Consider the following 19,203-nt stretch of genomic DNA (forward strand, 5'->3'; position numbering starts at 1 on the left):
AATGGGGCAGGGTTTTTTTTTTTTTTTTTTTTTTTTTAAGATTTATTTTTATTTATTATGTATACAGTGTTCTGTCTGCATATACACCTGCAGGCCAGAAGAGGGCGCCAGATTTCATTATGGATGGTAGTGAGCCACCATGTGGTTGCTGGGAATTGAACTCAGGACCTCTGGAAGAACAGGCAGTGCTCTTAACCGCTGAGCCATCTCTCCAGCCCCTGGGGCAGGGTTTTTAAAGCAAGGGAGGCTTGGGGTCTACAGACTACATAGGAACAGATTCAGAATTGGTTTATGTGAGTGGCAATCATGTTAGTAATTAATTGGCTACGGTTAGTTGGGGGTTACAATTATCCATTTTTGGGCAGGTGTGGACAAGTCCAGGCTTTGTCCTTGAGCTGCCATGGAGGCTGGCTGGCCTGGCACATACTGACTGTGGGGTCTGCTCAGTGGCCCAGGCTTTCACATTGACCCATGCACATAGCTCCAAGTTGGTGAAGGGTCCCAGACAGTAAACAATTGGCTGAACCTTGAGCAATCAGAGCATGTACAGAAAGGGGGCTACTGTAAGGACTATGTCTTTTGTTCATGGCCCTCCCAGAAACTGCTTGCTCAAGTCTCAGGAAACTGAAATTGAGGCCTGATCTCTGAGAAAAGACTGAGCGGCCTGTTATGGCGTCTGCTTGGTCCTTTCACTCACTTTGGCAGCAACAGCCCTATGTTGGTTCTGTTACTCAAAAGAAGTTTAGCAGCTTAGGGTTGGTGCTAGATAGGCTAGAAAGTGAGGACTGATCCAGCTTCAGAGGCATCTCTCCTCCAGGACACATATCCCAACCCTGTCTCATTTCCCTTTCTTTCTTCTTCCTCTTCCTCTTCTTTTTTAAGACAGGGTCTCTCTGTGTAACCCTGGCTGACCTGGAGCTTGCTCTGTAGAACAGACTGGCCTCGAACTCAAGAGATCTACCTGCCTCTGCCTCTTGAGTGCTGGGATTAAAGGTGTGCACTACCTTGCCCTTCCCAAAGTTCCTTTTTGCTTCTACAGATGGTCATTCTATCTACTCAGGTCCCCCAAAAGAAAACCATTATTTTCTATTACTGTCCTGTAAACAAGTCTCCACAAGGAAAGGGCAGAAGGACTCCAGGAATTATCTTCTTTACTCATAGTTCACAAGGAACCCCACACTTAGATCAAATATGCTCCTAAGTTTAAATACCACTTTCACTGTTCTTGTGCAGCCCAGGATACCTTGATCCCAGGAAAGCAGGGAGGGAAACCAGAGGAGGCAGAAAATGTCATTCTGGGACTTCCACATCCCTAACTCCCCTCCTTCCAGTATGAAAAGCTCCCTCCTCTACAGACTCAATAGTGGACAAACCTTCACCCCAGTCAATTGAACATTTAACTCGTGTGTCCTTCTGAGATATCACCTCTGACATTAGCTATGTGGGTTTGCAGAACACCAATCAATTTTCAAACACAAACCAGGTACCTTACAATTCAATTCTGACAAAATCCAGATTTAAAACAACAACAAAATTATTAGGGTTCCCCCACACTATTACGACTGCAGTCCAATGCATGCTTTCCTGTGTCTAGACACCAGAGCCTCCTGCCTCAAGGCACAGAAGGATGATGTCCTAGGTCAGAAAAATGGCTCGGCCAATAAAGACCCCTGCTGTGAAGGCTAACAACCTAAATTCGACTCCCCGGACCCACGTGGTAGAAGGAGAATCGATTCCCATGGTTGTCATATGACCGTCACATGTACTCAGTAGCATACTTGAACCCCCACCCCCAAGTAAATTAAAACATAATAAATCTGAAAAGATGTATTCTTTTTTTAAATTTAGTGAGCATATAGGTGTGCTTGTGTGCATTTTTGTGTACTACATATGTGCAAATGCCTGAGGCAGCCAGAGGGTGTCTGATGCCCTGGAACTGGAGTTACAAGCAGTTGTAAGCCACCATGGGAGTGCTAGGAACCAAACCCAGGTCTGCTTTTAAAAGATGCTTTTAACAGCTGACTCATCTCTCAAGTCCCAGTTAAAAAAATTTTTAAAGATGGTATCCTGAATGACCTCATTAGTATATGGTCATCTTTGTCTGAAAGAAATATACAATAGCCAAGATACTCCTTAGGAAATTTCACAAGTTTTGATGCTCTATCCACCAGAAATAGGGACTAACACCAAGTATTATTATTTTTAACTATATTATCCAGATAAATCCTCAAAATCATTTTTAGAACTCCAAGAGTTGGAAATTTAGACTACCTAAGTGAGTCTTTCTCTAATTTTGTTTATGTGTACAAGTTATAGACAAACCTCAAATTCTACAGGTGCAGTGCTGGCTAGTTTTATAACAACTTGACACAAGGCAGTGTTGTCCTTTTGTAAATGGCTGCTGCCTTTTAAGCCACAGCTGTCTGAATCAGCAACTGCAACTCCGCTGTTACCAGCAGCAGTTAGGCTGCAAGGGCCATAGCTAGAGGGAAATCTGTTCCCTCCGGCTTGCTCCAACTCCTGCAAAGCCATGAAGAGAACTTAACTAAACCTCTCTCTCTAAAGAACTCAAGATTCAAAGGTTAAGGTAGAATTCTGCTCTTCAGAGAGGCTGAACAGCAAGTAGCTCACCTCCTCTCCTTACTCACGTCCTCCAAAAAGCCCCCGTGCTTCTCCTCACCTCTCTTTATAAATCCTTTCCCAGCTAGCTCCTTCTGTCAGCTAGTTGCTGATTGAGCCTCCTGACTGAAGGTGAATTTTATGAAGTCAAACATATCTTTGCATCATTAAACAAATGTTCCAGAGCATAAACAAAAGTAACACATCTCGAAATAATATTCTACAACATTTCCCCCTTTTGGTCTTAAAAAAATGAAATGAAAGGTTTTAATTTTAACATAATAAGACTGTACACAATAAGAACAACTATCAATAAGATTACATTCACAATGTAATGAATTCCAGTTCATTTGTGTTTGGCAACTTAAAAGAAAATACTCCATTATCTAGCCTATCTTAATGAATCTAAAGTTTTATACCTTATTTACTCTCTATCATAACTAAGGAAAACTGCAACTGTAACTATCTAGTCTCCAACTCTATCAAAGACCCCAGAAGGATAATATTATTTGAGTAAACAAAAAGTGCATTACAAACAACTTCCAAAACTCTAGCAACGACAGAGACATCAGACTTCCTTGACAATCAAAGTTCTTTCTGCAACATTGGGGCATCCATCCTCAGCCTATAGGCCTAGAGTATCTGGCAGACATTTTTATGAAGCAGAAATTTTGGACTGTCTTGCCTTGTTCTGGCATCGTTTGTCTGTCACTTTACTCTGTGTCCTGAAGAATCTGATAGACTCTTCTGTGAAGCAGGAATTTTGAAGGACTGTCCTGTCTTATTTTGGCAAAATTCAACAGTCTTTTCCCTTTGTGTCCTACATATCCAGTCTGCACAGTCCATTGTCAGCAGTCAAAGGCAAGAACACTTTCTTTGCCTAGTGGCTAACCTTGCCACAATGAAAGCAAACTCCATAAGGAGTTTCTGCAATGCCCGTTATCTCTGAAGTAAATTGTTGCTGCCAGGAGCAGATGTGTCTCACTGTTATGAAAACCCTAAGTTAACAAAACATTTTAAATGCCATACTCTGTATGTCTTTGAAAGATTTGAAGACTATCTAAAATACATCTCTATATGATCTGGAAAGCATATCTAACTTATCTACAAATTTGATTGTTATAAATGACTAACCACTAATCTATGTTTCCTGATTATCCTATATAGTTTACAGTAACAGTTTTTAAAACCAAGAATTTTACCTTACATTTTTAAATAAACTGCATAGGTATAATACCTTAAACAAGAATAGAAATATGTATACAATATGTTATAACAAAAACAACCTTAAATTTGCATCAATATACAAAACCCCTTTAAATAAGAGTAAAAACTTATATACAGTGTAAGAAAAATAACTTAAAATTTGTATCAATATACTATATTTCCCTAAATGATAACAAACATCCATAGCCCACCAAATAACCGACAGCCACCCACACACAATTCTCAGGAGTGTGGGTGTAGTTTTCTCCGTACTGCTTCCTGCTGTCTGTAGATGAAGTATCTTTAAGGTCCCAGAGAGAAAACTGTGAGATAATGACCAAATGTCCTGGGAAGACCAGCAGTAAGCTTTGCTGATAGATATCATCTGTCAAGTTTCAGGAGGTCTGGCCTGATCAAACCTGATCCGTATTAACCCTGAAGGAATCCACAGCCTCTCATCTCCTGTGTGAACAAATCTCCAAAGCATTTTTGATTTCCATTTGATAAATATATTTTTTGACTTCTTAAAAGTTAAGACATTCCTAAAGTATATATGCTGATTTATTTCAACAGTCCCTCTTTCAATTCCAGGTCTCTTTGCAGCTATCCTTTGCTTTCCAACAATCAAAAAATTCAAAATCAACACAATACCATACAGAATCCAAACTCCCTGTGTATTTCTCATCTTATGTGGCTTTTTCTTTTACTCTCTTTAAAGACTTTATTTTATAAACTATTCGTTTTTCTTTTCTATGACTATACCCTTTTCCTTTTCTTCAGCCTATGCACATTGTTAAATACACTGTAACTTAGAGGTTTTCCCATCTGTACCTCTTTTATTATGTGTCTTCAGCTGTTTTTGACTGTATTTGCAAACCTTTAAACTGCTAACCTACACCTCGATTCTCTGGGAGTGGCTCTCAGCTGGCTCCGCCCACTTCTTGGGTCTGAAAGCCAAGCCTGAAACTCTGCCAGTCTAAGGTTTGTCTGACTAGGAACTGCATTCAACCTTCCTAAATCTCTAGAATGCTGATGCTTGCACTGTGGCAGGTGTTTTTTACTTAGTTTTTTGTTTCTACTTAACATACTAGCTGCTCAAGGGCTTACTGACTGGCAGATACTGTCTGGCAGAAACTCTTAAAGGAGCTGTATACTCTTTTTTTTTTTTTTTTTAATTCATCTTTCTTAAGCCCTGCATGGAAATAAGAGCCCAAGTTGGAACGCCATAACATTGTTATTTGCTTTTTACTCTTTTTTTTTTTGGGGGGGGGCTGCCACCCAGCTCCCAAATAAATCACACACAGAGGCTTATTATTTATGAACACCTGGCCTTAGCTTCCTTATCTTAAATTATCCCATCTATCTTTCCCATTCTCTAACTTCTGTAAATCTTATTCTTACTTCGTGGCTTGCTATGTAGCTGGAATCCTCCTCCTTGTCTGGCTACTTCTCGATCTCCCTTTCCAGTTTTCTCACTCTATTTATTCTCTTTGCCTGCCAACCCCACCTATCCTTTCTCCTGCCTTGCTATTGGCCAGTTCTTTATTAGATCATCAGGTGTTTTACACAGGCACAGTAACACAGCTTCATAGAGGTAAACAAATGCAGCATAAACAAAAGTAACATACCTTAAAATATTCTACTACAAGGTAGAGTCATCTGAAAGGAGAGAACTGCAACTGAGAAAAATACCTCCGTAATTCCAGCTGTAAGGGATTTTCTTAATTAGTGACTGATGGGGGAGGGTCCAGCCCTGGGCTGCTCAAGAAAGCAGGCTGAGCAAGTCAGTAAGCAGCACCCCTCCATGGCCTCTGCATCAGCTTTCGCCTCCAAGTTCAAGCCCTGCTTGAGTTCCTATCCTGACTTCCTTTGATGATGAACAGCAACGTGGAGGTGTAAGCCAAATAAACCTTTTGCTCCCCAACTTACTTTTGGTCATGGTGTTTCATCACAGCAAGAGTAACCCTAACTAGGACAGGTACCAAATAAAAACTGTCCAGCAAACATCCCCAATGGCAAGCAGAGCCACAACCACAGAAACTACAGCATCTCTAAGTACACCTGCGTGCTGCTCTCATTCTTCCCAGTGCTGTGTAGCTTTTCTGGTCTCTCAACACTCCTGTGGTTGTTCCAAGCAGCTGGAGGTCACATGCATGGGAGGGCAGCTGTCCAGGAAGCGCCAACAGAGCTGTCACCTTGCAGACTCTTCACAGGCTCTAAATGGTCTCCGTGTGAAACCGCTGGCCTTAGACCTCCTCTCTCTCTCTCTCTCTCTCTCTCTCTCTCTCTCTCTCTCTCTCTCTCTCTCTCTCTCTCTCTCTCTCTCTCTCTGGATACAAGAGCACTATCGAGGGCAGAGGAGGGTATCAGGTATACTGCTGCTCCATACTTTTTTGCTTTGTTTCTTTTTTTATATATTATGTATACAGTGGTCTGTCTGCATGTATGCCTGCATACCAGAAGAGGGCACCAGATCTCATCGCAGGTGGTTGTGACCCACCATGGGTTGCTGAGAACTGAATTCAGGACCTCTGGAAGAGCAGTCAGCGCTCTTAACCACTGAGCCATATCTCCAGTCCTATATTTTATTTTTTACAAAGTTTCTCCTTGAACTTGGAACTCACATTTTTTTTTTTTCAACTAGGCTGGCAAGCCCGAAAGCCTCAGAGATCCTCCTATCTCTACACCCACAAGTGCTCTGGCTATGGACTTGCATGAATGTCAGGGGGTTTTGTTATTATTTTTAGATTTATTTATTTTATCTTATATGTATGAGTGTTTTTTTTGTTTCTATTTTTTTGTTTGTTTGATTGTTTTTTTGTGTGTAGGTGTTTTTTTGTTTTTTGTTTTTTGTTTTTTTGGTTTTTCGAGACAGGGTTTCTCTGTATAGATTTGTGCCTTTCCTGGAACTCACTCTGTAGCCCAGGCTGGCCTTGAATTCACAGAGATCCGCCTGCCTCTGCCTCCCAAGTGCTGGGATCAAAGGCGTACGCCACCGCCGCCGCCGCCGCCGCCGCCGCCGCCGCCACCACCACCACCTGGTTGTGTATGAGTGTTTTGCCTGCATGTATGTATGAGCACTTTGTGCATGCCTGGCGCCACCGAGGTCAGAAGAGAGTGTTGGACACCCTGGAACTGGAGTTATAGATTGTTGTGAGCCTCCACCTGGGTGTTAGAAACCAAACCTGGGTCCTCTGCAAGCGTAAAAAGTGCTCTTAACTGTTGAGTCATCTCTCTGACTTCCCTGACTTTTTTGTTTGTTTGTTTCTTTTTTAAGTGTGAGTTGTTACCTAAGCTTATAGGGCAAGTTATCCTCTTAACCCTCTACATTTCTTTCTAAGACATTTTATAGAGATTAAAGTTTTTGAGGGGCTCCTGTGCAACGTGAAGTGACTAGATCAGATTGAATTGGCAGCTCAGGTTTACTGGTGCTGCGAGGTTCACAGGTCCCAGTGCACTGGCCCAGAGAAGTCGATTGTGAGACCCAAGATTAATGTCCTTACACCCCTGGGCAAAGGGACAGGTGATGTGTCAGGTAAGAGCTGGTTGTTTTTTGTTTTGTTTTGTTTTGTTTTTTTTCACATAAGATTCTTGTTCGAGTGCCTGGTGGTCATTCAGGAGGGAGACTGGAGCCATGAAGAACTCAGTTTTGATCCCATTTAGGTAATGGGGGCTTCACAATGCGGGAGGGGCTGTAGTAATGGGGAGTGTGGGTCTTTCCAGCCTGCTTCATGCTTGTCTTTTCCCCTAGCTGTCCCAGCCTAACATTTTGCCAACCATTAATCTTTTAAGAAAACAAAGGTGCCAACAAACTGTGATGAACAAAGGCTTAAGCAAATGTGAAGTGCCCTTCCCACTCGGGAAGTCTGTGGTTTCCTAGTTAGTGATTCCCATCAGGTACTCTGTGCGTTAAAGATTTATGTAGTCTCTTCACTTTTTCCTTTTCATACGGTGTACACTGGCTAGAGGAAACAGATAAAAATTATTCAGAGTGGTGCTGCTCTCTCTGAGGGGCATCTCCCAAGAGCTTCTCTCTTTCAGAGCAACCAGGAAAAGCCGTCTTGGACTTCCTAGAGTCTTCCTCGGTCAAGTATAAAAACAGACTGCGTTACAAACAGTGAATGATTTCAGGCTTACTAAGAGAAGAATGCCAGGCTGGAGAAAGGGCTCAGTATCTTAAGAGCACTGGCTGCTCTTTCAGAGGTTCTGAGTTCAATTCCCAGCAGTCACATGGCAGGTCACAACTGCCTGTAACTCCAGTTTCAGTGAATCCAGCACCCTTACAGAGACATATGCGCAGCAAAACAATAATGCACATAAAATAAATTTTTTAAAAAAGGAGAAAACTGCCTACAGAACAATGTTTGAGGCTGTATGTAAGATAGCAGACACACCTAGACTCAGTATGGAATTTTTATACAATGTATTTTGTCAGATCGTTTACCATTTATTTATTATGTCTAGTATTTCCCCTGTTTGGAGTTGAATATGGATTGTATACATAAACATCAACTATATTTCTATCTCCTAACTGAACAATTGAAAAGGAAATTAACAAAACAAAAATGTTTACATTCCTAAATCACTTCCTTCTTACACCACTGCTGTTGGGAGCTGATGAACCCAAGAACTTCTGTTACGGGTGGCTGTCTAACCTGGGTGCTGGGAACTGAACTCGGGTCCTCTGGAAGAGCAGCAAATGTTCCCTACCACTGAGATCTCTCTCCAGCCCCTAATCTGTGGCCTTTAGCATTATGTGCTATCTTTCTTCTTGATCCTTGGCCTTCTCTACTTCTGGCTCCTTCGTGTGAGTGGTATTATATTTCAAGTTTCAGATCCAGTTGTTTATAGCTGATAGCTACTAAAAGACAGATTTTGCATCTTAAGCTGGGATTATACAGTCTTTTTTTTTTGTGACTCAAAGAGTTGTTGCCTTGAATTTCAATATCTAATAATTGAGCTTTATTTCAATATTTAATAATTGGCCCCTATGTCTCCACCCCACCGGCTTAGCTAGCTTTCTTTCCTTTTTGTTTTGTTTTGTTTGTTTGTTTGTTTGTTTGCTTCTTCAAGACAGGGTTTCTCTGTGTAGCCCTGGTTGTCCTGGAACTCACTCTGTAAACCAGGCTGACCTGGAACTCACAAAGATCCTCCTGAGTGCTGCGATTTTTTTTTTTGTTTGTTTGTTTGTTTTGTTTTTTCGAGACAGGGTTTCTCTGTGTAGCTTTGCGCCTTTCCTGGATCTGGCTCTGTAGACCAGGCTGGCCTCGAACTCACAAAGATCTGCCTGCCTCTGCCTCCTGAGTGCTGGGATTAAAGGCAGTGAGCCACCACTGTCCGGGGAGTGCTGAGATTTATACAGACCACGACGGTGGACTGGCTCCTCCTCTGTAAATTAATAATCAAGATCCCAAGTCTATCTACCCACCACAGGCAAATTTGATCTAGACAATTCCTCAGTTGAGACTCTCCTCTGATGAGCCTAGGCTTTGATGGGTCCTAGGTGGGACACATTCTTTTTCTGCAAACTGGCCTGTGCATTCTCCGTTGTTTTGTATGGTGCCTAGGTGGAGAAAGAGATTTCACTCTTTTCTCTGCCAACTGGATTCTTTTTTGTATTAATATTGGTGTTTCAGTCTCCAGTCCTTATTCTCCGGCCATAGTCTCATTGGAAAAAAATCTTTTGCCGCTTTTCACTATTACTTGTCTCTTTAGTTGGCGTACCAAGGACTAGTGGCCCAGGCTCCTACTTACCATAATGAGTCTAGTAACCACTGGAAAGGGGAGGCGCCTCCTGCTAATGCTGGCCACAAGCCGCCGCCCCACCCCCACCCCAATTGCCGGTCCTGCTCAGGGACACAGAGGCACTTGTCTGACGTGGGGGGCGCAAAGGGACCACAGGCGCCTGCACGTGGCAGGCTTGAGCAAGCACTGGTCACACAAGCAGACAGTCTGGTCCAAAAGACTATGATGGGAGCCCCACGCCGCCGAGGCAGGCGCAGGAAACCACAGGCAAGTTCTAAGCATCCACCATGACGATGGACTGGCTCCTCCTCGCTGTGTGAGTCAAGCCGCACATTTGATTGTCCAGTCCCCACCAAGGAGAGGCAGAAGACTTGGGACTCGCTTTTACCCAAGCCGTTGGCATGGTGAATTTTAATCCTATTGTCTCGTCCTGTTTACCCGGGCAGCGGCTGTCGGCTGTTGATCCCATCTGCTTCGTCCTCGCTGCCAGAGAATGGAGACAGAGACAGCATCTCTTTTTGTTCTAATAACTGCATTTAAATCCTGTAGGTTTTATTTATTTATTTATTTATTTATTTATTTATTTATTTATTTATTTATTTATTTATTTTTTATTGTTTCAGGAGGGTCATGGAGGGAAATGGAAGGCTTCCACAACTTGGATAGTTTGGCGAATTTTACTGATGTTTCAGGAATCAAAGGAACCAGGAGAGATCAGGAGGTGCCTGAACATGCTCTGTGCTGTCAGCAGGGAGTTTGTTGTATGAGTTTTTTTGTTTTTGTTTTTGTTTTCCTGTAATGGAACCTAATGTTTCTCTGTGCAGATGTATCTCCATGTATTATGTCATGACATTTTTTTTTTTTTTTTTTTTTTTTTTGGTGGCAGATAGCCTACAATCTATTGTTTGCTCATCTCCTACCCATAAGGTTTGGTGAGTTCGGTCATTGAAAAGGAGAGCCAAAAATAGAAGTTAAAACGAACAAACAAATAAAAAACCAGGTGAGGTTGGGTGTAGTGGTTGGTGCGCGCCTTTAATCCCAGCACTTAGGAGGCAGAGGCGGCCTGGTCTACAGAGGGCGCACAATACAGCCAGGGCTACACGGAAAAAAACAAAACAAAACAAAACCCCGTGTGTATGTGTGTGTGTGGGGGGGGGGGGGGACGACAAATATGAGGTGAGGAGGGGGAGGGCTAAAGAGACGACTGGGGTTAAAAGTGACTGCTGCTCTTGCAAAAGTTCTGAGTTTAGCTTCCAACACCCTCATTGGACAGCTCACAGTCACCTGTAGCTCCAGCTCCATGGCATCGGATGCCTCTGGCCTTACATGCACAAACCTACACGCACACACACAGGATTTAAAAAAAATAACAAAAAGCGGGCGGTGGTGGCTCACGCCTTTAATCCCAGCACTGGGGAGGCAGAAGCAGGCGGATCTCGAGGCCAGCCTGGTCTACAGAACTCGTTTCTGTAGAGGTGGTTCAGCCGTTAAGTTCACCGACTGCTCTTCCAGTGGACCCACGCAACAGTTCACAACTATCTGAAGCTACAGTTCCAATGGATCTGATTCTCAAACACAGACAGAACACAAATGCACATAAAATAAAAATTAAAAAAAAAACTTTCTATCTCTGGACTTTCTAAGTAAACTCTATTTAAAAAGAATAAATAAACCTTTTTTTTTTTTTTTTAAAAAAAAAAGGCACCAAAGGGTCTGGTGGGAAGCTCAGAGGGTAAAGCTTTCGCACGCAGCACGATGACTTGAGTTTCTTCTCTGCCGCTCACATGACGGTGGAAGGAGAGAGCCGGCATCTGACCTCCACACACATGCCATAGCATGCACACGTGTATCATACACAGTCACACAAAAATAATAATAAATTTTTTTTAAATAAAATAAAGATTTAAGGAGACTTGCCAAATTAAGAGACAGGAAGTTTGCCCAAGTTATAGAATTACAGTTTCCTGGGCCCTGGAAAGACAGCTCAGTGGTGAAGAGCACTGGCTGTTCTTCCAGAGGACTGGGGTTCAATCCCCAACACCCACACAGCAGCTCACACCTGTCTGTAACTACAGTTCCAGGGGATCTGGCATCCTCACACAGACATACATGCAGGCAAAACACCACGCACATGAAGTAATAATAAATAAATTCATTTTTAAAAACAAGGAGTTATGTTCTCCTGTTTCATGTTTGAGAACTGTTCCTTTAATTTATAATCTGTAGCTAGTAAGGGGTCCCAGGAGGGGAGAGTTTTCAAATAATGTTATAAAGGGATAAGAAGGAGATTAGAGTAAGAGGATTAAATAGGATGAGGAAGGCCGAGAAATGGATGGAATACGGGAGGGAAAGCCAACACTGAAAACCTTTTGAAGAGCCACACTGAAACTAATACTATATATGCTTCCTAAAATATATACATATATAAGAGGCACTTAATGGAGTTAGCACATAAAAGACAATATCCCAACTTGACATCATAGTCTACCCCAGTACCAAGAATGAGTTACATCATTTTGAGCCATTGGCCAAAGGGGACCCACACACACATCATCCAAGGATGAAGTAAATTCTGAGTGCTTGTGAGAAAATTCTTAAAAAACAAGAGTCTTGTGACCTCAGTTTCTTCAAAACTCCGAAGTTGTTATTGGAATGTGTTTTTGTGTCCCTCCCAGGTGTAGCAGATAGGAATGAAGTTTACTTCAGATTATTCATTGCAATTGGCTACCTTTATTTGTTTGTATGACTCTATGGAAAAATATGTTTTTGCCATGTGCAGCTTGTCCTTGTGATTATATACAGCTAGAGCTCATATACATGAGAACTTTGCTCACATGACTGCTCTTAACCTTCAGTGTATAAACTGTCTGATGCTCTGAATAAAGTTGGCTATTTGTGGGAGCCCGTTCTCGGGTTCCTCGTGGCTTTACCCAGCAGGTCCGCATAGAGGATGATTAGACCACGGGCCTGAGTGCAGGTGTCTTGGATGGTCTGCACTTGGCTGTGCTGGGGGAGGAGGTCTTTTGCTCCACCCCTTGGCGTCTCTATAAAAACCCTGGGGCAGAGACAGTCGGGCCCATTGGAATAGGTTCCAGGCCCTCTCGAGGCTATCCTTTATTTTCTGTTTATCTCCACAATAAATCCTTCTATCTAATATTTCCTGCTGCTCGAACTCAAGAAAACTCTGGGGAGCTCTGGGGTTGGTGGGTAAAGGCCCCACAGCTATTGTATGAGGCTTTAGTCTGACTCGTTTTTTAGGCTCCATTGCACCAGATTCCACTGCCTTTAGAGCAGTAAACAGAACCCTAAATACTGCAGGCTATTGCCAGTGCTACTGCTTATCCTCCTGCTAAGACCTTATTGCTGAAGACATCACATACTATGTGAAGGGACATGAAAAAATAAAACTGTTACTCAACCTGAAGCTTCATCCCCACTGGCTACTAGTGTTCACAGTGCTATAAGATGCTATATATGCTGTTAAGGAAGAAAGTAATCATCCGTCTCACCCAGCTCTGCACCCTTTGAGCCACAATAGCGACCTGCTTACAAGGCATGTCTACTGGTACAATAGTAGTGTGAATATTATAGGAGTAACCAACCATTTTTTGGTTGGATTTAAGTCAAGCTTCAAGAGATGGAAATCTTACCTAACACCATAAATAAGGCCAAGAACCTGATACTAGATAGGTCATAGGCTGTATGAAGTAGTGGAAAACCACTACTATTATTCTGATAAATAAATATAGCCTAAGACATATTGTTATACCCATAGATCAGCTATACCCATAGCTCAACCCTCATCAGTGAAGATGGTAATTAACATAGAGACCCACAACTAGACAGTGTGCAGAAAATGTGAGACTTGGACCCCTCAGCCCTAAATGGGATGTTTTTGTCATACCCGCTCCTAAAGATTATGGTGGTTTGAATAAGAATACCCCATATGTTTGAATACTTGGTCTCCAGCTCATGGGAACTGCTTAGGGAGGATTAGGAGGTGTGACCTTGTTGGATGAGGTGTGACACTGGAGTCAGGCTTTGAGTGTCAAAAGACTTGTCCATTCCCAGTAATTCTCTGCCTTAGCTCCATCTTTCTTGAAACTCCTGAGCCACGAGAACAAAGTGGAGGAAGAAGCGAATGTGCAGCCTGAAGCACAAGACAAGAAAGATGAAACAGGTCCAAGTAGATTAGTGTGTGCTGAAGGAACAAAACTAAGAGGTGCTGAAGGCTGGGATGCTGGTACAAGTTGTTGGACTGTGTGTTACTGTTGGCAATAAGTCTCAGTGGATCTGGAACATCAGCACCTACTCTCAGAGACCACCTAAGAGACTGTGCGCCTTACAACTAAAACAGTTCTATTGGGGGATTTATTAAGGCAACGCCAAGTAGTTAAAAAGGAGGTTTATTTTGGGGGTAACTTACAGCTAGTAAAGGGATTGGTTACAGGATCCAGAGGAGGTGAGGTGCAGTCCAGCTGGGTTCTCTGGAGAACTCCACTTGTTCTACCATCCAGCATCCAGGATCACCAAGAACTAAGAGAACTGACACATCTGGATCTCAGGTCTTAAGGGCTCCCCTCTCGGCCCTGCCTCTGGGTCAGTTACCAGAAGCCTCAATGGGGGTAGTACTTCCAGGTCAAAGCTGGAACAGCTACCCACTACATCTCCCCCTTTTGTCTAAATAAGAAAGTTCTAACCTAATACAAAACTATATACAATAGGAATGATTATCAAATATTGTCCAGGAGGAATAAGGGATAATGATCTAGATAAGATGGAACTACAACCAACACGAACAATATCAAACAAGAGACACATACTAAAATCCAGAGAAGTCTGGAGTATAGGTTAATGGCACATTACAAAGATCATTCCAAAAGGTGTCCTACCCTAAAGAACCTAAATCTAATTTAGAACTTATTATGTTCTAGCTAAGATACAAGTAGGTTGTAACGATAACTGTTAGTCTTCAATCCCATCAAAGACCTGAGAAGGAATATAATAATACCTGAGAAACGGGAGAAGGATGCAAGCAACTTTTGGGAGTCTTTCGAGAGTAGACAGAGACAGCTGACAGCCTGGACAGTCACCTAAAGTTTCTCAGCATCACTGGTGCATTCAAATTGGCTACAGGCCTAGAGTATCTGTCAGACCATTTTACCGTCAGCAGTCGAGGCAAGGGCAGTTCTTTGCCCAGTAGGCAATTTTGTGCCAAGGTGAAGACAAACTTCCAAACGGAAATGTCTCAGAAGCCCAACATTCTCTCAGGGTCAGATTGGTGCTGCCAGGAGCAATTGTGTCTCACGTCAACAGAATTCCAAGTTATCAAAACATTTAAATGCTATATTCCCCAGGTCTATGAAGTGTTTGAAGATCACCTATTCATCTGACATATGTTTTTGTAAGTCTGGAGAACCTAACTACCATAACTATAGAGATGACAAGCATCGGTGACTATAAATCTGTAAGTCTTATCTACCTAGATAACCTAAGGACTAAGGCTTCACATAAGGATAAACAGTCTGTAAGCATATGCACAGTAAAAGGACAATGACCTCAAAAATTGTGACAATACACAAACCAGCTAAAGCACAGGTAGGAATGTATAGTACAATATGCAATATGACAATAATCCTAAATATGTATCAATATACAAAATATCCTAATCAGAGGTAGAACATACATACAGTATGACAAATGTAAGTTTATATTTGTATTAATACACAAAACATCTCAAATAAGAGTAGAAATATGTGTACATTACAACAAATATGGTTCTGTATTTGTATCAAATACAAATTATCTGGAATAAGAATATAAAAATAGTTTACATTTGTATCAACATACAAGAATCCATAACTGTAATTTATCTAAGGCTGATATTTTTTTTCTTTTTTTTTAGCCTTGCACAGCTGATCAGTTCAATAGTTTATTTTTGTTAATGATAAGAATATTTTCTCAGTAAAATCAAACAATTGATTCTGTACCAGTGAATGATAAGATAGCATTCGTTCTAGAAAAGTGAACATTATCTTGAAATCTCAATGGGAAAGTTAGTTCACTAGAAATTTACTGATTTTTTTTAAATAGAAAACTGCATCCAGTTCTTTCCTATTTCAAACATACAGGTACTTTAACACAGAAAATCCCATTTACACATCTCTTTAAAGGATATTACAGTGAAAGGTACACATGGATTGTAGGTGCACCTAGTGAAATGCTGAGTAGTGTAAATGTCAAGAGAAATCAGCTTTTGACACAAAGAAAATCAATGGTCACACAAATTTCACATGATTTAGATGACTAAAAGCAAAGCACAAAGTACAAGACTTCCCATTTCTTGTTTGGCACATATATTAATAAATTTTCAAACATCAAACAATTTAAGACCAATAGATACTAAAACCAACTAGCACAGTAATAAAATGCCTAAAGGTTATGAACATCTTAAGTACTTAATTACCACATGACTTCTGTAACCAAACATATCTTCTGTGAGGTGCGACCTGTTCAAAGCATCATCTGTTTCAGGATTTCCCAGAATTCATTCAGTATCCCACAGAAAACTCATGTTGAAGCACACAGTTCCTTACTAAATTTGGTGGGTCTTCTGATGGGCTTCACTTATGAGAATACATATATATACCCTTCCCACAATTTTGAAAAGAACGGAAGGCCTTCGAACATGTCAGTTTTTTAATTTTATCCAATCATTGATCTTTTGAAGAGTTGTTTTCTCTTGACTAAATATTTTTGCAACTTTTTTCATCTTTTGTTCATTTCTTTCTATATACTTCATCCCTTCCAGCTGCAGCTGGTCCAGCTTTTCATTTCGACTTTCATCTAGGGGTATGTTTTCACACATGACAAGATTGAATCTAAAATATGTATCAAGAGGTAACAGACCATCCAGCATTATATGGAATATATATATTCCTCTGTATCTGTAGCACTGCTGATAACTTTAGAGAGCTTGGTCTTCAGGCTTGTGTATGTTGAGGTATTTCTTACATCACTCTCATACCGTCCTGTGCCCAGGGATACTATACACTCTAATGGTACATCGGGCCAGATACATTTGCACTCATGCATGGCCAGAGCTGAAGGGTTATTCAGAAGCAAACCTCCATCTTGATGAAGATCATTCCCCAGTGCATATTCTGCAAAGTAGCCTGGAGCACCTGAGGAGGCTCTAATGGCTTGCCACATTTTATACTGACAGCCTCCTAAACAGTGAGAGTTGACGCCAGGAAAATGACCGTAGTTTCTGAACACAAAGGCTTTGGGTGTTAGTCCTCTGTTTACTATGGTACTTACAGCAGCTACCTTAGGACATTTTGGGTCTCTCGCTGTTTCAATCATTAGTGCAGATGTAATCAAAGAGCTGATGGCTTCTGAGTAAGTTCAACCAACTTCCGCAGAGTCTGAAGAGCAACCACACCTCTTGTTCCTCCACCGTCGATCGTGAGGATGTGGATTCCTCTGCTAAGGCTGATATTTTAATAAATTAGTTTACTAGTACATACAATAAATCCAGGCGTTTGGAGTTTGCTACACCTGAGCACCAGATATTGGGGGATTTATTAAAGAAATTTATTTTGTGGGGTAACTTACAGCTAGTAAAGGGGTTGGTTACAGGATCTGGAAGAGGTAAGGTGCAGTCCAGCTGGGTTCTCTGGAGAACTCTGCTCAGTCTACCATCCAGCCTCCAGGAACACCAGGAACCAAGAGCACATCTGGAACTCGGGTCTTAAGGGCTCACCTCTTGGCCCCTCCTCAGGGGCAAGTCATAGGTAGGCATGACAGCTACCGGAAGCCTCACTGGGGATAGTACTTCCAGGTCAAAGCTAGAACAGCTACCCACTACACAGTTCCTGTTAGCCCTCTGCCCTGGGCCTGGGGCATTCCGAACTAGTTCTGTTCTCACTTGTGGCCAAGTGTAACTCATGTACAATAAATCATCTTTCTTACTGTCTCAGCTGAAGAATCGAACAGGAAAAGAAAAGTAATTAAGATAGAGATCTATACAGAAGAGGCAGTGGAGTGACTGTAAAAGCCAGAGGTGGTCAGTGACTTCAAAGAAACAGTTTTTTCCAGACACAGCGGGGCTGATGCACATAGGAACTCAGAAAGACTGTGACAGCTTGCAAAAAAACCTGCATGAGCTCAATCAAGCCACACAAAAATCCTAGTACAGAGAAGATGAAGTCGCCACAAAGTATCACCCTGTGCAAAGAAGCTATTTGCAATTAATAGTTGCTGGGAGAGGGAAAAATCGTATTTCTTTAATGGAGTGACACTGGGAATATCAATCACACTCCAGAGCAGGCCCCATATGTGGGAACAGTTGGCCCACACACATTGGACTCCACCATTGATTGTGTGTGTGTGTGTGTGTGTGTGTGTGTGTGTGTGTGTGTGTGTGTGTTGGGGCTGTTGGAAGAGGTATACGTTTGAGGGGGAGGTTGGTTACTTTTATTTTTATTTATTTATTTAATTTTAATTTTTATTTTTTGGTGTGGGTGTGGTAGTTTGAAAGAAAATGGCCTCCAAAGGGAGTGGCACTATTATGAGATGTGGCTTTGTTGAAGTAGGAAGGGCCTTGTTGGAGGAAGTATGTCACCATGGAGGTGTGCTGTAAGGGGGTCTCATAAATGCTTAAGCCATGCCCTGTGTCTCAGACCACTTCCTGTCTCCTGTGAGTCAAGATGTAAGAATCTCAGCTCCTTCTCCAGCACCATGTCTGCCTGCATGCTGCCTTGCTTCCCACCATGACTAAACCTCTGAACTATAAGCGAACCACCCCAATTAAACATTTTCTTTTATAAGAGTTGCCGTGGTCATGGTGTCTCTTCACAGCAATAGAAACCCTAACTAAGACAATGGGGGGGGGGGTTGCCTGCATGTATGTCTGTGCACCAATTGCATGCTTGGTGCCCTTGAAGACCAGAACAGGGCATCAGGCATCAGATCTCCTGGAACTGGACAACTGTGAACCACCACATGGTTCTGGAAATCAAACCTGAGTACTCCAGAAGACTATCAAATGCTCTTTACTGAGCCATCTCCCCAGCCCCAGTCCTTTAATAATTATCCATCTGGGGCCATCAGAATATCTTCTGTAGTGACATCAAAACGTGGGCTGTAAATAAATTTACCAAAAAGTAAAAGTAGAAAGTTTATTAAATACATTCTATGACATCCACAGCCAATTTGATAAGTACAAGTCATATTAAATGAGAGATGGTGGGGATCTTTTATAACAAGTTAAGGGGGAGATTATTTCATCTCATCTTATGGGTAACTTGTGGGCATCCATACATGAGGGGCCAGAATGACTTCTTTTTAAAAATTTATTTATTTTTATTTTATGTGCATTGGTGTTTTGCCTACATGTATGTCTGTGTGAGGGTGTCAGATCTTGGAGTTACAGACAGTGGTTAGCTGCCATGTGGATGCCAGGAATTGAACCCAGATCCTCTGGAAGAACAGTCAGTACTCTAAACTGCTGAACCATCTCTCCAGCACCCCCCAAGAATGGCTTCCTAATATCTTATAAGTAGTAAGGTTTTCATGCCCACCCATCTCTCTGGAGACTGCCCATTTGAGCCAGTTGCCACAGATCATTGG

General features: G+C 42.0%; 1 pseudogene; it reads right to left on the reverse strand.

Moving 5' to 3' along the window:
* Positions 1–13,653: 13,653 nt before the first annotated feature.
* Positions 13,654–17,478, reverse strand: LOC131900424 (calcium-independent phospholipase A2-gamma-like; annotated as a pseudogene).
* Between the last annotated feature and the right edge of the window lie 1,725 nt (positions 17,479–19,203).

Source organism: Peromyscus eremicus, unplaced genomic scaffold, assembly GCF_949786415.1.
Source record: "Peromyscus eremicus unplaced genomic scaffold, PerEre_H2_v1 PerEre#2#chr22_unloc_1, whole genome shotgun sequence".
NCBI classification, from domain to species: domain Eukaryota; kingdom Metazoa; phylum Chordata; class Mammalia; order Rodentia; family Cricetidae; genus Peromyscus; species Peromyscus eremicus.